Below are 11,910 nucleotides of genomic sequence, written 5' to 3'. Positions count from 1 at the left end.
TCACCATTCGCTGTGCTGGCTGTCGTCCTTAAAATAACCATCCGGTCGTCTTGCTCGATGGGCGCTTCGACTGCAGGAGTACGACATTCGAGTGCTGTACCGTTCTGGCCAAAAACACTCGGATGCGGATGCCTTGTCTCGTTCGCCACTAACAGATGAGGTTACCTCCCCAAAGGCCCCATTGTCCGAGTCTTGTCTTGCTGCCACGGACATTCTTCTGGAGCAGAAGAAAGACCCACGGATTGTGTCCATGCCTAGTTTCTTGTCCGCCCCATCGACACCTTCACCAAACGCGCATTACGTCGCCAAGCACATCACTTCTCCATTCGCGACGGGCTCTTGTACCGTCGAAAGTACCTCCCGGACAGCCCCAAATGGTTGCATGTTATCCCTCGGCATCTACGTTCTGATATTTGTGCAGCGTTCCACGATGACCCCCAGTGCACGCATGCAGGTGTACTACTGGCGAGGGATGTATCGGTTCATCGAGGAATGTCCGCTCCTGTCTCGTTTGCAAACGCCGCAAAGATCCCCCTCGTCCAACCACTCCATTGCAGCCTTTGCCTTGCCCAGCACGTGCTTTTGATCGAATAGGCATCGACATTTATGGACCTCTGCCAACCAAATCAGACGGCAACTGCTAGGTAATCGTGGCCATCGACCATCTTTCGCGCTATGCGGAAACTTCCCCTTTGTCCAGCACTTCTGCACGTGACGTCGCCTGGTTTCTCTTGCGCCGCATCATCCTTCGCCACGGAGCTCCCAGGAAATTATTCAGTGACAGAGGCTGCGTCTTCCTCTACGACGTCAACGAGAATGCCGCATCATTCATCGCACCACTACTGCATATCATCCGCAGACTAATGGCATGACCGGGCGCTTTAATTGCACTCTTGGTAACATGCTGGCCTTACTTGTAAGTTGCATCTGACCAAAGCAAATGGGACCAGGTTCTACCATTTCTGACCCACGCTTACAATACCACCACGCCGACTACCATGGGATTTTCACCCTTCTTTCTCCTGTACGGACGTGAACCTTTTTCTACAATAAAAACTATCCTTCCGTACCGCCCTGACCCCACGGAAACCACTACCTTGTCCGATGCTGCTGCACACACACAGAGTGTCGCAAGCTCTCCCGTATATTTACATCAGAAGACCAGCAATGCCAGAAGTACCACCGAGAAACTTTCCATGTTCCTGCATCTTATGCTCCAGGCTTGTTAGTGTGGCTTTGGGTTCCAGCCCCTACCCCTGGACTGTCACCGAAACTCGCATCGAAGTACCAAGGCCCATACTACGTGATCAACCAAACGTCTCCAGTCAACTATATCGTGGAACCCCTCGAGCTATCTTTGAATCATCGCCGTCGAGGACGCGAAATTGTGCATGTCCAGCGTCTCAAGCCATACTATGATCCACCTGTGTTGTCCTACCCCTAGGTCGCCGGGAGGGCTTTCTTTTCCGCGGGGGAGATAACTGTACTGTAAAATAAGGAGCAGTGGGGATGTGGCTACAAGAGATAACAGCGATGAGAGAGATAAACCTTGTTTCGGTGCTCGATCGGCTGTGCTATCTCTCACTGCTCTATCGTTCTAGTCACGAACGCTTAGTTCCCAAAGTGCTTCGTGACATGACAAACGCTGCTAACAATGATTCCAATGTCCTGAGACACTATCAACAGAACACTGGACACAAGTCAAGCCAGAAACAGCTAAGGATAAATCTGCTTTTCTTTATGAATACAAATTCAAGGCCCCTGCTATGCAGACAATGACCACTGAAATGAATGGCTGTTACAATCTATCAGCTCCAGAGGTTTCATTGTGCAGGCTCTGACAATGAAACCAATAAAGTCTACAAATGTCAGTGTTCTCACTGCTTTATTAATTTATGCCTCACTATAACAAATGTTTCAATGGCTGCCAGAAGTGGCATGCAAGTCGCAGAAGTATAAGACCTCAGAACTGCTAACAGAAACATGCAAATGCACTGTAAACAGTTCTGGAATCTGACCTTTCGCTCATTTGGGTAGGATTACGAAAGGTGCACACCCTCTCAGACAGCCGAGTGCCACTCTAACATGAGCCACAGACTAAAAAGGAATCAAGAGTGGAGAGCTCAAAACTGCAAACAAAAATATGAGGGTGCATTGATGCTACCAGTTATGAACTCTGCACAAAAAAGTAGTAGTAGACATTTATTCAGCCACAAATTACAGGCCGAGCATATCAACCGCCTGGGCGGCAAGTCAAAGAAACATGCAAGCATTACAATAGTGTGGCCTGGCAGCACAGTGCAGCTTTTACATACATTGATGTCAAAGAGGCCGGCCATGGTCAACAGCTTGGGACCATGCCAATGCCCATTGTAGATCACGACATCTTCGATCTATGGAACGTCCCACTGTCGTGTTGTCATGGAGTTCTCCAATAATTGCTGGCAGTGCACAAAAAATGCCTGCTTGGTATGTTTCTGCCATTCGAAGTACCTGCAAAACCGCATTGATGTAGCAAAATAAATTTCCTTTCTTTGGCTGAACAGACTCAGAATTAGTCAACAAGTGCTGGCTAAGCTATTGCCAGCCCTATCAACCTAACTTGAACTGTGAACAAGTTAAAACAATGTATCTATGCATTTATGCGTGCATTAGTTAGTGACAATACATGGCACAATTTGGACTGCGGAGCTGGGTATTGGGGCTACAGCACATTCAGCAGCTGGCTGGACATTCTGGAGGAACATCACACTCAAATAATCACATGCAAGGTCCCTTTTTATGCATATTATTTCGTGTTGCGCAAAAAAAAGGCAACACTCGATCATCATCATCAGGATGTTTAATTCCACTGCAGGACAAAGCTCTATGCATTACACATCCCACCCAACTTCACTTCTTAACAAGTGTAGAGTGCTGGGAAAGTTGGAATCTGTTCATAATGCAGAGTGCAAAAAAGACGCAGGCAAAGAAAAGTAGGCAGGAGATTGCACTTACAAAAAAAAAATCAATAATTTTAAGGTGCACTCGATGCACAATACCCGATCAGAATACGGCCACCACGGCTGGGACCAAACCCATGACCTCGAGAGATGCTGCACTTGTGCCACCCCTACTTTTCTTTGCATCTTTTCTTATGCTGTACATTATGCCCACTTCCTAGGGTATCACCTACACCCAATTCTTCTTTGATCCATCCTACCATCATGCTATCTCAATGTTACGTCAATCATTTCCCTTCTATCACTCGTTGTACAGTCTTAAAGGGGCCATGACACAGTCGTCCAACTATTCTAAGTGAGAGTAGAAGGGCCCATTATGGCTGTACACACAAAAGGAACTGGGCTCTCAGCACACATTTTAACTCGTAAATTCAATTTGAAACTGCTGCCTCTAAGTACTGACAGCGACCACCATTTTTGCATCGACTATGTGACGTCAGGAAGTGAGGGGCCCCGCCGCCCGCTGAGTCGTCTGCTCTAAAACAAGTTGAGACATCAGACGTTTTCGGACATATCGGCACAACAAGGATGCTGCCACTGAATTGTGCATGCAATTTGTTCACTCGTGCGACAAAGCAACAGCAGACCGAGACACACACCCAAAAACGAAATAACACATGGCAGCCATGATGCATTTCCAACTTTTGCAAACTGCTTGCACAGCTTGCAGTACACAAAAGCATGGACTTCGATATTGGCTTCCATTACTCAGACGGAGCCGTCTGTAGGATTGAGATTCCCTTTCGTCACCACTTAGCGCTGTCAGACTGCTGTATGTTGCAACTGCGATGTAAAAATTTTCAAATACAACCTTTCTACCGACCAAACACACCTAAATTTTCCCAGCTTGCTGTGGGATGTATACAGTACTACATGCAATGCACAATTCAAGCTCTGACGTTTGGTGTTATGGCCCCTTTAACCATTTCCTTTCAAGTTCCTATTTTGTCCCAATACGTTAGCACTATAGTTGGCAGAAAGCGTTATGTACATTTTAGGGATATCAGCAATAAGCTCAGTAATGTCCCATAAAAGTGCTTTGGTACAAGTTCTGTTTAGCTAAACAATTGTGCAGAAACCATCGACAATGATTGCTAATGTAAGAGAATAGCCAAACGATTTTAGAAAGCTATTCACTTTATGAAGGGAATGATGCACTTGAAGGCATATATGTCTTGCAGTGAGGACATTGAGGTAGTGTTTGCTGCTTCATTGCGCATTTCTGTAGAAAACAGAACCATTTACTACATCTGTGGTGGTGCTGGGGCCCTCTTCTGCAGCCGCTTTAAGGGGAGAGGACAACGGGAGAAGAGACGGGCAATCCTTTCCCCATAAAAAAGCAAAGCTCGCCATTTGACAAGACAAAATGGTTTTGAAACAGACCCCTCGGCAATAACGACACATCGATGCCCTGCTGTTATGGCCGGTAGATAGCATTTCTGGCTGGCAGCGCCTTCGATGCGGCAGTTGATCGTGTTGACCTTGAAGTCTGCTGGATCGCTTTGGTACCAGGATGGAACGAGGCCCCACCTCATCGAGGTCAAGACACGCTCGGTGCCTGTCTCTACCCCGAGCTGGCTGTTATGTACCAGGACCGGACTGCAAAAGCAACGAAAAGTCCTTGGTCAAGTTCAACAGCCTACACATGCTTCCTTTCGCAATGAAAAGAAAATGATAAGCCAGGGCCAAAAATAACTTGCGGTTGCTCAGAAGGACTGTTCAGCAGTTTGAAACGGGGGAAATAAAAATGTAGAAGGCCCCTGACTGACAGGGAAGCCCTTTACTTCCCGTAGACAAGCAAGACACGTCCACATGTTTTGCACACCTGCTACCATAGACAGGCTGGGCTGGTCCACGGTAAAAAGTGCCAATTTATCTTGCCAAAGACAATCTGATTGCATCTACGTGTCTAGTTCTGTTTTTAGGTCACCAAGTGGGACTGCAAAAAATTTTAACTTGTGGCAGAAGCGTTTTTAAGGTTAGCAAAAAAAAAAATAGCGGCCGCAGTGGGTGGCACTACTGACCCTTTTCGCGGCAATCCCATGGGCGCTGCCATGTTTGATCACGTGGTGACGCGTCCATTGCTTGCCTCAACTGCCTCCTTGTTTACAATGAAAGTGTATGACGCCGGCGCGGCTTAGAAAACCTGTTTTCGGAGATATCGTAGACGGTGACTAGGTGAACGACACGAAGCTTTGATCACAGCTTCAGAGAACATGCAAAAGCGCTTTCGGAGCTGATTAACCTATGTCCAAACGGCGCAAGTAACGTATATAGTGCTTGTTCTAAAAGCGGGGCTAAATATGTATTCCAATCTATCCAAACATTTCGCTCATGAATTGAATCAGGATTAGTGTGTTTTGCTCTTTGTTCTTTATTTATTTGGCAAATATTTTGAAGCCGCGGCTTGTCAGTTTCTGACAGTGAAGTTCTTCGGTGCAGCCACTATCTGATTATTTTCTGCCTAATCGCTCGCGGGTGTGCTCAGTTCCGACAGATTTGTTCTTGCTGTGCGCAAGGCTTGGAACTTAGCTATTTTGTACATTGTAATACCTTGTAGCAACTATATATTACCGCTAGTAACTCGCTTACTCTTGCAAACCGTCACGAAACATTCAACTTCAACCATTCTTCTGCCATCGGAGTAATCCGTCATTTATTGTGTGTATATAGTGCGCCTATATTCAAGTGTGCGCCCATTCACTTATTCTTGATACGTCGGCGATAGAGTGCGCGTAAGTTTTCCTGCCATTTGAGACAGATGTGTATAGATAATAATTATGGGGTTTTACGTGCGAAATCCACGATCTGATTATGAGGCACGCCGTAGAGGGGGGACTCCGGAAATTTGGACCACCTGGGGTTCTTTAACGTGCACCTAAATCTAAGTACACGGGTGTTTTCGCATTTTGTCCCCATAGAAATGCAGCCGCCGTGGCCGGGATTGATGAGTATAGATAGATAACGTGCGCGAAACTTACTATGGCAGGAAGCGGCGCTACTCCCTTTGTCATTGTTTAACGAGTGGTACTCACTTTTCCTAACGTTCTGGGGTTGAAGCCCTTTCTTCGATCTCAGCGATACAAGGCTGGCGGATGAGCAAATTTCTGTATCCTCGATGAAAGCCGCACATCACGAAGTGCCGGTAACACGTTCGGACAGTTGCAGCAGCGGTCTGCGAACTTGGCCTCACAGATTCATTCTATTCCTTAACATGCCAGTCACTATTTTTGCAGCCAACTATTGCACACGCCTTCAATCCACATGATTCAATCTATCATGATTGGAGCACAGAGTGTTAGCGAAAACTCAGTTGCATTTCCGACAGCTGATCGCACAGAAGCAAGGTAGAAGCGGTAATGGTTTCGTATTCGTGCTCGGTCGCTGAGGAGAGGTATGGCGCCATCTCGTTTCTCTAAAACAAACTGCTCCGCGAAAAGGGTCAATAGTGCGGGGCGAGAGCGCCAAGGTGACACCTTATGCGACCACAACCTATAGTTGTACACGACAATTGCAGTCCCAGCTGTTGGCCTCGGAAGACGAAGTTGCTGTGATGCACCAGACGCTGGCTGCATGTTCTCACCGACGGCCTGCCCACGCAACAACCCCCCCCCCCCCCTTGGGGATCCGATGCGAGCTGATTTTCACTGAAGTTGCTTAGTGAACTACTGGGCATATGGGATTGAAACTGCACGAATAGAGTATGCATCTACAAAAACGTTCTTGTGAAGTTTGAAAAATGATTGAGAGAAGCACAAGCAATTATCAGGCAGGTTCAGACACCGAGGAAGCATACGGTATAACCATCAAATATGATCCCTTGGCACCATAAGATTGCAAACGGGTGGATGTGTCAATAAAGCCGCAAGAAAGAATAGTAAAATTGATAGTATAGGCTCCTTGCCGAGAATTTATTTGCTTGTAATATTTCGCTAATTTCCTCCAGCTGTTCTTGAGAACATCACATAACGGCTGGCACGGTTTATTTACCATGAACACAAAGTTCACATATTGTTGCATGGCCATTCAATTTACATTCTGTACGAAACAAAGAAACACATCTATACAAAGAACACCCTTTTATTGGTGTACTTCCATATAAAATTTTCTGGTTGGCGGGGACACTATGCGAAAATAAAATGCCAGATAACCACCAAAAATGAATCTTGTGCATTATTACATGGGAAGACAGAGCACTTACTGAGCTCACTCACTACATGTATTCTCTTATCTCTCTTCATTAAGGCTCCCCCCCCCCCCTAAAAAAAATGTCGGTGGAGCATTGCAGCTGCCAGGGTGTTTTTCTTGCACTCATGACAACCTAAGTATTCAAAATTTTAGAACTTCAGACCTCCTTACAATTAAAAAAATCTTTCTTGCAAACTGCCTTCACTAAAATATGCAGTAAATGCATGCTCCAATACCTTTACTATTTTAGTGTCACATGTATTATTTACAACAAGTGACGTGGACGACAAAGTAAAGGCAGCACGCTCTGGTGATGGTGGAGTAACAGGTGTTTGTGAGCAACCCTGCAAAATCAACAAACCTAAATCTGCTTACAATAACAGAACACGCAGCACAGAAGACTTCAAAGTGCACCCAAGCATTGGCACTGCTCTCATTTCCCAGCAAAGCCAAAGGTGCATTTCTCTGCCATTTATGCACAAACTTTTATACTTTCACAAATGTGAACGCACATTCACATACCAAAAGCTATTGGGCGGCACGTTGTAGGAGGGCTCATAGGTGCCTTCCAGGCTGACATCATGCCCAGGGGGTACTCGTGGCCTTCACTCCCACAGTAATGGGTTGCCACCTGCAAGCACTGCTTTGGGAGTATACTGAAATCATGTAAAAGCAATGCATTACAACTTCGCAGCAATAGCAGCGTCGCATGCTGCACTTTTACAAATTATAAATAGAACAGCTCTTCGTTACAAGCCACGGGCACATAATCTCCACATTAATTTTGGGTGCTCTGAGCAGTAAAACACAAACACACAACGCACACACTCGCACTGCTCAAAAGTGCCCAATGCCTGTTAGCCAAGTTCCAGTCCTGAGAAACTGGATATCATTAAAGGAGATGCAATAATGAAGGGTAACCACTCTTTCTCTGGAAGGTGGCACTCATGCTTCTTTGAGTAAGCCTCAGCACAATGTTGTGAAGTGCGAATGTTAATCTCTCTCTCTACCTAAAATGCACTAAAACCTTATTTATAGGAAACCACTAAGACTTGGGCAAGAATTTCACCCAAATGGAAGCTTTTTTTGCTATGGGATTCCCTCCAAACGTGTGGAGTGACTCCTGCCGAAGAAATTGCTTTAAACATCCACAAAACTGGCCATTAGCCATCAATTAATTACAAAAGCGTAGAAGCATCAGTTACGGCTGCAAAAAAGACCCAACCTTTTGCACTTTTGTCATCTACTCCCACACAAAAGAAGCTGCAACAGTGCAAATAAAAAACAGGTTGTGTCCTAAGAAGTGCGAAATTGTCACAATTCCACCGCAAACTCAGGTGGTACACAAGTAGCTTACACATATAGCTAGACTGATGATCGCTTCAATAAGGCATGCCTTATAGGCAAGGAGGTCTAATCAGGCTGTCATTGTTCACTAAAACTAATATTTCCAGTTTTGCAGTTTACTATATATCAGGCCCAATTTTTGACCCACTAGAATCACAAGAATTCAATTGGGAATGTTTCTGTTCCATACTATGAGAAACTCGCTACAGTCACTACTATAGCATGTTCTCTCAATCCTGACTCCAAGACTTTTGGTTCTTGTTTCATGCTTAAATGCTATTCATGTACACAATAAAAGCAACCCAACCTAGATTGCATGTATTTTCAACCTTTCAAGAGACGATGCAACCCAAACAGCCTCAAAAAAATCAGGTACAGATCTAAACATTAAGAGCAAGAAAAGAAACGCTTGCAGCGCACAACCTCACAGTCTAGTGATGGAGCAGGCCCACACGCCCCTAAACTCATTATGTGCTTATTTTTAGCTTTGCCCTCCGTGTAGTCACGGCATCACTAGCACCAAGCCAACCAACATAATTTTGCAGTGAAAAGCCTCTAGGCTCAGACACAAAGAAAAAGTGAAGGTTGTAGAAAGGAAAAAAGGCAAGCGCTGAGTGACAGGCTGTAAGGTTGAGACCCTTTCCACTTTAAAGGGCAATATGTGGATTAGAGCAACATCAAATTGCTCCAATCCAAACACTCCTTGGCAAGCACTCGCAATTCACAAGTCATACCAAGTGGTATACACATACCAGGGTGGTACACGTCCCAGGCAACTTTAGCCAAACTCTAAAACTATGCAAATGCCACGTAGCTGGACAGAACCAAGGTAATGTTTGCCATTGCCTGGTGATAGATTATTTTTTTTTTGCATTCCGCCCAAGTACATAATTAGTCTTAATTTGTTATTCAACTTCTCAAGTATAATTAGATGAAAAGTACCAATGAGAAAATTGTAGAGCAAAACGAAAAACTCCCGATACAGCTTTCTGTTGCTCAATACGTGCTACATAAGTTCTTCTGAGCGTGAAAGAAGATCGCGAAAACACGCAAAGTGCCTCGAGTGGCCAGTCGCGCAGCAATTTTGCGTGTAGTCGCAGGCTACTTTCACAGCAGACAATTCACTAATACTTCTGCTTCTAGATGTACGAATAAAAAGTTTAAAATACTACTCCGGCTGCTGATACAGCTGAGACGTGGCGGGCTGCGCTAATTTGTGCGTTTGCGCCAAAGAACATGCAGTACAGCGTTATAAAGCATCATCTTTATAACACTCCTAAAAAAATGCGCGGACAATTCACAGCGAGTATCTTGGTATAGCGTTTTTTTTTTTTTTTCAGCAGAATTGGGCTTAACGACTGGAACGCTCGAACCTCCTCCTAGGCTCGAACGCGTTTGTCCCATCAATTTGTACATTTGCGCAGCAGAACTAAGTGCAGAACAGTTATAAAACACGACTTTACCACTCCTAAAAATGCGTGGACAGTTCACAGCCAATATCTTGATATAGCGAGCTTTTTAAAGGCGGAACGCGCGAATGCCTTCTTCCCGCCAATTTTTACATAGGCGCCGCAGAAATAATCGCAGAACACTTATAACAACCGATATTTAACAGTCCTCGACAAATACGTGAACAATTCACAGCCAATATCCTGATACAGCATTTTTTTAAAGCTAGGATTGTACTTACCATTCGGTTTACCTTTGAGCAGAAGTAACGAGCCAACAATTCACATTGAACCGCTAGATTTTGAACTTGTAATTAAGTTTAACTGCTTCCAGCTGCTTGTAATTTCAGTATACTGCTTCCAAGAAACAGAGTACACTTTTAGCGTTATAATTGTACGAAAGCGTGCAGTGCAAGATTTATGCTTTTGCGCGCGCGAAACGCAACCGACAACTAGCGCAGCATTTGGGGGTCCGTTCCGTAGCCGCAAGATTAAACGGTACACTAGGCACTGCTTTCAATGAATTCAAACGCAGAAAGTAATACACACCAGGCCGTTCTTTCGCACATGGCTGCGAGAAACAACTGTGGCAACGACTTCCCCTCCATACGCCTGACAGTCAGTCTCAACCACAACCAGAGGCATTGCCACAACTGAACATGCCTGCCGGCGCTACGAATACAAAGACCCGCGCGAATTGCCACCGTTGCATGTGGCGCCACCTGCACTACTAGTGCTGCGCTGAATAATGCTACAGAACCTTTTTTTATGATTGCATATTTTCACTTTAAAACAACTTTTATGTGCAGTTATGTTTTTGAACAGCACATATTTTATCATTTACTTGCTCTTCGTGGACATTTTAAATTGCCCGCCCTTTCTGCGGGCTGCAAGTCGAAGAATGTCATCAATGAGGCGCCAGATTTGAACCGGCGGGCGTGCGCGCTTCGGACGGACGGAAAAAAAAAAAAAACTTTATGGTAAAAAGCTTAAGCACCAAGGAGGTTATAGTATAACCTCCTTGTTATGCACCTGCGAGGTTGCCGGCCCAGGCTCAGGCCACACAGCCATTATGTGCGGTGAGGCATAGCCTTTCCACCGCTGCCCAGGCCCTCTGGATTGTCATAGTTGGTCGTGTAGATCTGAGCTAGTCAGAGGCCCAGTCAGATATACACCTGCGCCAGTGACCAGGGAGTTGGCTACAGGCTACGAGATGCGACCCAGCTGATGCTTCGTCGGCGATGGCAAACTTTGGCTTGGCTCGTCTTGGCGTGGCGTTTTTCGCAAAATGATGAACGGGGTGCTCTTTTGTGAAATTGTGGTGAAACTCGACGGTACACGAACCAAAAACTTAAGTGAACTGTGAAAGACAACATAAACTATATATATTTTCCTGTGGCGCCTAAAATGCCTGCCCTGCGTCAAAAGGGACTAGGAACAAAGTTACTTACTTTCTTACTGAAAACCCATGCCTTGGAACTCACGGCGTTGAAAAGAGCAAAGGCAAGCCTGTCAGCGCCAAAAGATGACAAGTGTATGGTGCACTGTATCTGCCTTTTGAACGTCGCTATTGGAAATGACAAATTAAACGTCAGCGTACTAGAAGTTATAGGTTGAGTGATATTGTGAACAAACATTAGGAAGAAATCGGAAACGATGTATTTTTTTGTAACTTGTTTGGGCAATTACTAGCGTATGCAATACGCGGTCCTGTACAAGGGGTTGGGGGGCCGAGACCGCATTTTCTTAAGTTTTCACTGTTTGCCCGGATGATCTCGTTTTGCTCTTGCCCCGTTCTCGTTTGGAGCGCCCGGATAACGGTTCTGGAGTTTGGCTGAAGGTCGCTTGAAGGTCGCCCACAACAGAAGCTAAAAGCGGTGCATGCTTGAAAAAAAGTATTTGAGGTGTTTTACTCTTCACCAGCA

General features: G+C 45.4%; 1 long non-coding RNA gene across 1 annotated transcript; it reads right to left on the bottom strand.

Annotated features, from left to right (window-relative positions):
- Positions 1-2,194: 2,194 nt before the first annotated feature.
- On the bottom strand, positions 2,195-10,644 carry LOC125944781 (uncharacterized). The gene is made up of 4 exons (XR_007466491.1): positions 10,535-10,644; positions 7,713-7,846; positions 4,386-4,601; positions 2,195-2,493 (listed from the first exon to the last, which is right to left on the bottom strand). It is a non-coding gene; the product is annotated as an uncharacterized LOC125944781 (long non-coding RNA).
- Between the last annotated feature and the right edge of the window lie 1,266 nt (positions 10,645-11,910).

This window comes from Dermacentor silvarum, chromosome 4 (genome assembly GCF_013339745.2).
Source record: "Dermacentor silvarum isolate Dsil-2018 chromosome 4, BIME_Dsil_1.4, whole genome shotgun sequence".
Classification (NCBI taxonomy): Eukaryota; Metazoa; Arthropoda; class Arachnida; order Ixodida; family Ixodidae; genus Dermacentor; species Dermacentor silvarum.
This window is presented reverse-complemented; position numbering and strand designations above follow the sequence as displayed.